This window comes from Schistocerca americana, chromosome 9, assembly GCF_021461395.2.
Source record: "Schistocerca americana isolate TAMUIC-IGC-003095 chromosome 9, iqSchAmer2.1, whole genome shotgun sequence".
NCBI lineage: Eukaryota > Metazoa > Arthropoda > Insecta > Orthoptera > Acrididae > Schistocerca > Schistocerca americana.
Window position 1 is genome coordinate 57,391,371 of NC_060127.1, and position 10,604 is coordinate 57,401,974.

The following is a 10,604-nucleotide window of genomic DNA, read 5'->3' on the forward strand; positions in this document are numbered from 1 at the left end:
GTTTCACATGATCTCTGTTTGCGGAATCCATGTTGGTTATGATGAAGGAGATTTGTATTATCTAAGAACGTCATAATACGAGAACACAAAACATGTTCCATTATTCTACAGCAGATTGACGTAAGCGAAATACGCCTATAATTATTCGCATCTGATTTATGACCCTTCTTGAAAATGGGAACGACCTGCGCTTTCTTCCAGTCGCTAGGTACTTTACGTTCTTCCAGCGATCTACGATAAATTGCTGATAGAAAGGGGGCAAGTTCTTTAGCATAATCACTGTAGAATCTTAAGGGTATCTCGTCTGGTCCGGATGCTTTTCCGCTACTAAGTGATAGCAGTTGTTTTTCAATTCCGATATCGTTTATTTCAATATTTTCCATTTTGGCGTCCGTGCGACGGCTGAAGTCAGGGACCGTGTTACGATTTTCCGCAGTGAAACAGTTTCGGAACACTGAATTCAGTATTTCTGCCTTTCTTCGGTCGTCCTCTGTTTCGGTGCCATCGTGGTCAACGAGTGACTGAATAGGGAATTTAGATCCGCTTACCGATTTTACATATGACCAAAACTTTTTAGGGTTCTTGTTTAGATTGTTTGCCAATGTTTTATGTTCGAATTCGTTGAATGCTTCTCTCATTGCTCTCTTTACGCTTTTTTTCGCTTCGTTCAGCTTTTCCTTATCAGCTATGATTCGACTACTCTTAAACCTATGATGAAGCTTTCTTTGTTTCCGTAGTACCTTTCGTACATGATTGTTATACCACGGTGGATCTTTCCCCTCGCTTTGGACCTTAGTCGGTACGAACTTATCTAAGGCGTACTGGACGATGTTTCTGAATTTATTCCATTTTTGTTCCACATCCTCTTCCTCAGAAATGAACGTTTGATGGTGGTCACTCAGATATTCTGCGATTTGTGCCCTATCACTCTTGTTAAGCAAATATATTTTCCTTCCTTTCTTGGCATTTCTTATTACACTTGTAGTCATTGATGCAACCACTGACTTATGATCACTGATACCCTCTTCTACATTCACGGAGTCGAAAAGTTCCGGTCTATTTGTTGCTATGAGGTCTAAAACGTTAGCTTCACGAGTTGGTTCTCTAACTATCTGCTCGAAGTAATTCTCGGACAAGGCAGTCAGGATAATGTCACAAGAGTCTCTGTCCCTGGCTCCAGTTCTGATTGTGTGACTATCCCATTCTATACCTGGTAGATTGAAGTCTCCCCCTATTACAATAGTATGATCACGAAACTTCTTCACGACGTTCTGCAGGTTCTCTCTGAGGCGCTCAACTACTACGGTTGCTGATGCAGGTGGTCTATAGAAGCATCCGACTATCATATCTGACCCACCTTTGATACTTAACTTAACCCAGATTATTTCACATTCGCATTCGCTAATAACTTCACTGGATATTATTGAATTCTTTACTGCTATAAATACTCCTCCACCATTGGCGTTTATCCTATCCTTGCGGTATATATTCCATTCTGTGTCTAGGATTTCGTTACTGTTCACTTCCGGTTTTAACCAACTTTCCGTTCCTAATACTATATGCGCACTATTTCCTTCAGTAAGAGATACTAATTCAGGAACCTTGCCCTGGATACTCCTGCAGTTTACCAATATTACGTTAACTTTTCCTGTTTTTGGTCTCTGAGGACGGACGTTCTTTATCAACGATGATAATGTCCTCTCTGGTAAGCCGTCAGGTATTTTATCATTTCGCCCAAGGGGGGGTCCCTCTAACCTAAAAAACCCCCGTGTGCACGCCACACGTACTCTGCTACCCTAGTAGCTGCTTCCGGTGTGTAGTGCACGCCTGACCTGTCTAGGGGGGCCCTACAGTTCTCCACCCAATAACGGAGGTCGATGAATTTGCAACCATTATAGTCGCAGAGTCGTCTGAGCCTCTGGTTTAGACCCTCCACACGGCTCCAAACCAGAGGACCGCGATCGACTCTGGGCACTATGCTGCAGATATTAAGCTCAGCTTGCACTCCGCGTGCGATGCTGGTTGTCTTCACCAAATCAGCCAGCCGCCGGAAGGAACCAAGGATGGCCTCAGAACCCAAGCGGCAGGCGTCATTCGTTCCGACATGTGCTACTATCTGCAGCCGGTCACACCCAGTGCGTTCAATAGCTGCCGGAAGGGCCTCCTCCACATTACGGACGAGACCCCCCGGCAAGCACACCGAGTGCACACTGGCATTCTTCCCCGACCTACCCGCTATTTTCCTGAGGGGCTCCATAACCCGCCTAACGTTGGAGCTCCCTATAACTAATAGGCCCGCCCTCTGTGACTGTCAGGACCTTGCCGGAGAATCGGCCACTGGCCCAACAGGCGAGGCATCCTGTGGTGGCTCGGAAACGATGTCATCACCACTAGGAAGCACCCCGTACCTGTTGGAAAGGGGTAAGGCAGCTGCCACGCGGCCAGATCCCACCTTCGCCTTTCGGCCAGGCACGCGCGAGCCCACCACTGTCCGCCATTCACCCTGGAGTGATGGCTGACCGGTAAGATGCTCACTGCCGGAAGACGCAGCGACATCAGGGGTTCCATGTGATTCCAAGGCCACCGAAGTAGGCATAGGTCTCACCACAGTTGCCCCAACGCCACTACGAGCCGACGCCTGCGCCTCGAGCTCGATGAGCCTAACAGACAAAGCCTCCACCTGCCCCCGAAGAGTGGCCAATTCTCCTTGCGTCCGCTCACAACAACCACAGTCCCTACACATGACTATGTTTACCCTACTCTATACGGTGACAAATTCCCAAGATAATCTTCTGATGAGCTACTCTGATAATCAAGAAACACTCACTGAAATACGAGACGCGAAAACTACGCTAGGTTTTCCCAGAAAAACTATTTAAAAGCTAAGCGCAGCAAATAAGTACAAAAACGCTTTATACAAACAGTACTCGCTGCTGCTGGTGTTCTCGCTCTGGCTGTCACAAGACAACTGCTGATTCACCAAGTGACTAGTGGCTAACGGCCGCGAAACAAACAAAAGACGGTTTTAGGGCGCTTTCTGTTCTAAACGATCAAGAAAACACTAAGAAATCTAACACGAAAACTACGTAAAGTTTTATCAAGAACTGTTAGTTACTATGCAGAGCAGATAAACACAAATAGAATCCCTTCCTTAGTGGAAGGTCGTAAACAAAATGCAAAATAAACGCTTTATACAAACAGTACTCGCTGCTGCTGGTGTTCTCGCTCTGGCTGTCGCAAGACAACTCTAGTTCAACTGGAGGAAGTTGGAGACTTCACCTAAAATGACATGAAACTTCTGCCCACAGAAAAGCTGCTCCATAATGAACAGTAGGTCTATCTGTCTTCGCTGTCACTATTAATTACACTGACAAAGTTATAAGTAAGGCCCATACTGCGTTGTATTTGTACTAACGCTTATGATGAGTGTGTCATCAAGAAGTTCGAGGTAACATTATAAAAGAGAGAAAGTGTGAGGAAGCAATGAATGAGCTGGAAAGATTCATGCAATTTGACTTGACGTGTTCAAGCACAGGTGGTTCAGCTTGGCGGGGGAGAGCATGGGGCCTTGTAATGGTTTTATTTTGAGCAGCTTCTGCACAAGAGAGTAGCTGTCAACTCCTTCATTGCATCTTCTGACTTTAAACTGTCTCAGGTGCATCAGAATGAAGTTCACTCTCCTTGCACATACTGTAATAGGAGACACACAACAGCTAAGAGTCAACTGATGTGGCCCACAGGACGCACCAAACATTTGTTGGTGAGAAAGTGTGTCTCCTGCACACAATAGCAGCAACAATAATGAAAATTTCTACTCAGCAGACTTAACATGACAGAGACTATGAGTTCATCTGCAAATGTGGAGGGGGGTCTACAGAAGTGAGGTGTGATGCTATACTGAACTGTGTATTGCATGATTCTGTCAGCATAAAAATATGGTGATGGCAAAATACAACAACTGAGACAGATCCATAAAATCTGAATCGGGATGCCTCTTATCACAAGCGGGAGGTCAATAGGAACTGGGAGAGATATAACAACTTCTGGTCATCCTGGTGGTCAGTAAATGTTGAGTTTGCGAACCTGCCCAACAGTGCACCAAAGTCTAGGAGCAAAAAAATGCACTGTGAGGTTCCTGGAACTTATGCAAACATAGCCTAAAATATTTCATGGTGACAGATCCATCTGCGTCGTCAATCAGCTGGGTGCTCACAAAGGAAGGTTAAAGATGAATCACACTTTACCTGGTAGCATCATCTACATCTACATGACTACTCTGCAATTCACATTTAAGTGCTTGGCAGAGGGTTCGTTGAACCACAATCATACTATCTCTCTACCATTCCACTCCCGAACAGCGCACGGGAAAACGAACACCTAAACCTTTCTGTTCGAGCTCTGATTTCTCTTATTTTATTTTGATGATCATTCCTACCTATGTAGGTTGGGCTCAACAAAATATTTTCGCATTTGGAAGAGAAAGTTGGTGACTGAAAGTTTGTAAATAGATCTCGCCGCGACGAAAAACGTCTTTGCTGTAATGACTTTCATCCCAATTCGCATATCATATCTGCCACACTCTCTCCCCTATTACATGATAATACAAAACGAGCTGCCCTTTTTTGCAACCTTTCGATGTCCTCCGTCAATCCCACCTGGTAAGGATCCCACACTGCGCAGCAATATTTTAACAGAGGACAAACGAGTGTAGTGTAAACTGTCTCTTTAAGGGACTTGTTGCATCTTCTAAGTGTCCTGCCAATCAAACGAAACCTTTGGCTCGCCTTCCCCACAATATTATCTATGTGGTCTTTCCAACTGAAGTTGTTCGTAATTTTAACACCCAGGTACTTAGTTGAATTGACAACCTTGAGAATTTTATTATTTATTGAGAAATCGAATTCCAACGGATTTATTTTGGAACTCATGTGGATCACCTCACACTTTTCGTTATTTAGCATCAACTGCCACCTGCCACACCATACAGCAATCTTTTCTAAATTGCTTTGCAACTGATACGGGTCTTCGGATGACCTTACTAGACGGTAAATTACAGCATCATCTGCGAACAACCTAAGAGAATTGATCAGATTGTCACCCAGGTCATTTATATAGATCAGAAGTAGCAGAGGTCCCAGGACGCTTCCCTGGGGAACACCTGATATCACTTCAATTTTACTCGATGATTTGCCATTTGCCGTCCATTACTACGAACTGCGACCTTCCTGACAGGGAATCACGAATCCAGTCGCACAACTGAGACGATACCCCATAGGCCCGCAGCTTGATTAGAAGTCACTTGTGAGGAACGGTGTCAAAAGCTTTCCGGAAATCTAGAAATACGGAATCAACTTGAGATCCCCTGTCGATAGCGGCCATTACTTCGTGCGAATAAAGAGCTAGCTGCGTTGCACAAGAACGATGTTTTCTGAAACCATGCTGGTTACGTATCAATAGATCGTTCCCTTCGAGGTGATTCATAAGGTTTGCATACAGTATATGCTCCAAAACCCTACTGCAAACCGACGTCAATGATATAGGTCTGTAGTTAGATGGATTACTCCTACTACCCTTCTTAAACACTGGTGCGACCTGCACAATTTTCCGATCTGTGGGTACAGATCTATCGGTGAGCGAGCGGTTGTATACCAGTGCTAAGTAGGGAGCTACTGTATCAGCATAATCTGAGAGGAACCTAATCGGTATACAATCTGGACCTGAAGACTTGCCCGTATCAAGCGGTTTGAGTTGCTTCTCAACCCCTAAGGTATCTAATTCTAAGAAACTCATGCTAGCAGCTGTTTGTGTTTCAAATTCTGGAATATTCCATTCATCTTCCCTGGTGAAGGAATTTCAGAAAACTGCGTTCAATAATTCCGCTTTAGCGGCACAGTCGTCGGTAACAGTACCATCGGCACTGCGCAGCGAAGGTATTGACTGCGTCTTGCCGCTTGTGTACTTTATATACGACCAGAATTTCTTCGGATTTTCTACCAAATTTCGAGACAATGTTTCGTTGTGGAACCTATTAAAGGCATCTCGCATTGAAGTCCGTGCCAAATTTCACGCGTCTGTAAATTTTAGCCAATCTTCGGGATTTCGCGTTCTTCTGTACTTCGCATGCTTTTTCCGTTGCCTCTGCAACAGAGTTCGGACCTGTTTTGTGTACCATGGGGGATCAGTTCCATCTCTTACCAATTTATGAGGTATGAATCTCTCAATTGCTGTTGCTACTATATCTTTGAATTTGAGCCACATCTCGTCTACATTTGCATAGTCAGTTCGGAAGGAATGGAGATTGTCTCTTAGGAAGGCTTCTAATGACACTTTATCCGCTTATTTAAATAAAATTATTTTGCGTTTGTTTCTGGTGGATTTGGAAGAAACGGTCTTGAGCCTAGCTACAACGACCTTGTGATCACTAATCCCTGTATCAGTCATGATGCTCTCTATCAGCTCTGGATTGTTTGTGGCTAAGAGGTCAAGTGTGTTTTCGCAACCATTTACAATTCGCATGGGTTCGTGGACTAACTGCTCGAAATAATTTTCGGAGAAAGCATTTAGGACAATCTCGGAAGATGTTTTCTGCCTACCACTGGTTTTGAACAAGTATTTTTGCCAACATATCGAGGGAAGGTTGAAGTCCCCACCAACTATAACCATATGAATAGGGTATTTATTTGTTACGAGACTCAAATTTTCTCTGAACTGTTCCGCAACTATATCATCGGAGTCTGGGGGTCGGTAGAAGGAGCCAATTATTAACTTAGTTTGGCTGTTAAGTATAACCTCCACCTATACCAATTCGCACGGAGTATCTACTTCGACTTCACTACAAGATAAACCTCTACTGACAGACACAAACACTCCACCACCAATTCTGCCTAATCTATCTTTCCTGAACACCATCTGAGACTTCGTAAAAATTTCTGCAGAACTTATTTCAGGCTTTAGCCAGCTTTCTGTGCCTATAACAATTTCAACTTCTGTGCTTCCTATTAGCGCTTGAAGCTCAGGGACTTTCCCAGCACAACTACAACAATTTACAACTACAATTCCGACTGTTCCTTGATCCAAGCACGTCCTGTATTTGCCATGTACCCTTTGAGATTGCAGCCCACCCCGTACTTTCCCAAGGCCTTCTAACCTAAAAAACCGCCCCGTCCACGCCACACAGCCTCCGCTACCCGTGTAGCCGCCAGCTGAGTGTAGTGAACTCCTGACCTATTCAGCGGAACCCGAAACCCCACCACCCTATGGTGCAAGTCAAGGAATCTGCATCCAACACGGTCGCAAAACCGTCTGAGCCTCTGATTCAGACCCTCCACCTGGCTCTGCACAAAAGGTCCGCAGTCAGTTCTGTCAACGATGCTGCAGATGGTGAGCTCTGCCTTCATCTCGTAAGCAAGACCGGCAGCCTTCACCAAATCAGATAGCCGCTGGAATCCAGAGAGAATTTCCTCAGATCCAAAGCGACACATGTCATTAGTGCCGACATGTGCCACCACCTGCAGCTGGCTGCACCCTGTGCTCTTCATGGCATCCAGAAGGACCCTTTCCACATCAGGAATGACTCCACCCAGAATGCACACTGAGTGCACACTGGATTTCTTCCCCTCCTTAGCCGCCATATCGCTAAGGGGCCCCATTACGCGCCTAACATTGGAGCTCCCAACTACCAATAAGCCCACCCTCTGTGATTGCCCGGACCTTGAAGACTGAGAATCATCCTCTGAAACAGGGCAGGCAGCAGCATGTGGCTCAGTCAGAGACAGTGCCTCAAACCTGTTGGTCAGACGCACCGGGGAGGCTTTCTGATCAGCCTCCGGGGACGTCTTTCGCTGCCTGCCACGCCTTGGAATGACCTCTCAATCAACCACAGGCGAGGGTTCAGCCCCACTGCGGGCAGCAACCGGGGCAACCACAGCGGCAGACCGATCTGGGGACAGACGGGACGAGGTTGACATCCCTGTGATACCCAAGTCCGGTTCCCCACAGTGGTGCCCATTGGCAACAGCCTCAAGCTGCGCGACCGAAGTCAGCGCCGCTTGCAGCTGTGAGCGAAGGGATGCCAACTCAGCCCTCATCCGAACACAGCAATCACAGTCCCTGTCCATTCTAATCGATGTTGAACAACAGTTACTGAAACACGAGTCAGTGCCTAGATAATGCAAGGGAACACGCAAAGAATGTATTAACTAACCTGTACAAATGCCTAACGACTGCGCTACAATCTGCTTGAATTTACGATTACAGTAACTAAGACTCGAAATTACACCTCCTATACGAAACTCACACACAATTTAAGTAAGAATCTACGAAGTAAACACTAAAGCGCGATGCTACAACTTTCAAATACTATAATACGCCCGAAATTTATGAATTAAACAATGCAAGTACCCAAAAACACGCAAAGAAATTAAGAATTAAACTATGTAACAAATAAGTAAGCTAGGGGTATACGACTTGCTGCTGCAGCTGCTTATCCAACGGCGGCAGGGAGCACAGCATTGCTTGAATATGAATGCTCCTGGTAAGAAATTATGTGTATGGTGATTCCCATTGTGGTTCCTAGGTCTTTCTAATGTGAGAGGTTCCTAGGTCTTTCTAATGTGAGACGCTGTTCTGGGTCTTGAAGGACATCCATATATGTTTTCTATAAAAACATCATTGACGTATTGCCTGTTGGTGCTCATCTCAGGATATTCGGCTGCTGGTTGGTTAGTATTTTTCTGACTTTACGTCAGCTCGAGTGGCTAGCACACTCAGATTCACCCTGCATTCTGCCAACACCAATGGAGAGCGACTTTTCACAATGTTAGCCACTGGTAAGCTAAACCATTTAATGTCTGGTCCTCAAAGATACTGAGATGAAAGCTATAGGCTACACAGCAGGAAAAAGTATCCAGTTGGTTTATTCTGTGGCCTCCTCAATGCCGTTCACTGTAGAATCACATAATTCTACTTATCAGACTAAACAGTTATGCCATTAATAGCATCCACCTTACATGTCTCGAGTTCCATCTCAAAAACAGCCGGAATGACCTGTATTTGCATACTGCCACACTGCAGACTGTTAATGAAGTTCCAAGCATACGTTTAGGTGCTCAGAAATAAGAGTGGCTTGAAGACCTTTAGTACCTTGAAGACTTTTTAAGTAAAAAAACTCAATACATTGTCCAGTATTGTGAATGTTCACCAGAGACAAAGGTGTCATCAGAAGTGCCGCCCAAACGGTGATGGGACGACTCTTTTTCTCTATATATGTAAATGATCTATGGGATAGGGTGAGCAGCAATCTGAGACACTATGCTGATGGCATTGTAGCTTATGAAAGTGTTGTTGTTGAGTGACAGAGGCTGACTTGGACAAAATATCTTTTGGTGTGATGAATTGCATATTGCTCTTAAAATAGAAAAACTTAAGTTAATACAGATGAGTAGGAAAAACAGTCGCAGAATTTTCAAATACCTAGATTAAATATCTAGGAATAAAGCTGCAAAATATATGAAATGGAATGAGCATGAAAGGCCTATTGTAAGGAGGGTGAATGGTCAACTTCGGTTTATTAGGAGAATATTAGGAAAGTGTAGTGCATCTATGAAGAAGACCACACACATAACACTTGTGCGACCCATTCTTGAGTACTGCTTGAGTGTTTGGGATGCTGCCAGGTCAGATTAAAGGAAGGCAAGGGAGCAATTTATAAGTATGCTGCTCTATTTGTTACCAATAAGGTTGATCAACACTTATTACGGAAATGCTCTGTGAACTGAGTCCCCGAAGAGAAGATGACATTCATTCTGCTAGACAATATTGAGAAAATTTAGAGAACTGACATTTGCCATCTGTAGATGTAGATAGCAAAACAGGCCTACAAGTGATTGACTGCAAAAAAGTTTAAATCTTACTGACAACACAAAGATCTAGATTACACAATTTAAAACAAGTGAGAGTCATCTTCTGGCACCACAGATAGGCATTCACAGTAAAGCGCTGTACGTGAAATTCTTTGGGATCCAGTTGGATAACAAGTTGAAATGGATTCAACACGCAAATAAGATAATCAAGAAGCCCAGTTTAACATCTTTGGATCTTAGAAGTATGTCTTGTTGTCTTTACTGAATGGTACCGGCTTATTTTGCGTATTTGTGGCTCCCTGTTGTATTAAGGAATAATCTTCTGGGGTAATGCATCTAAAGTAAATAAAGTATTTATTCAGCAAAAGTGAGCAGTAAGAAAATTCCACATAGTTGTTTGTAAGTAAGTAGCTAGGGACTCTTACATGAATTTCCCAAAATTTTACTCTATAATGTCTTTTGTTGCCACAAATACTAAAATGTGTTCTTCAGTCATGGCTATTTATCTGTGTTCTTTATTTTCTGCCTATCAGTTTTAAATAAAAGTACTTTGACATCACTTAAATGCAGTAATTCTAATGGTGCTATGATATACTCTCAAAATGATCACTATTAAATTGCAATATTCTACTATATTTACAGGTTTGAAAGCCTCAGTGTGCTGGAAAAAAAAAAAAAAAAAACCTCAACAGGGGCTGCAGCTGAATAGCGAAAACCTCTAGCAATGTGACTTGGGTGAACTAT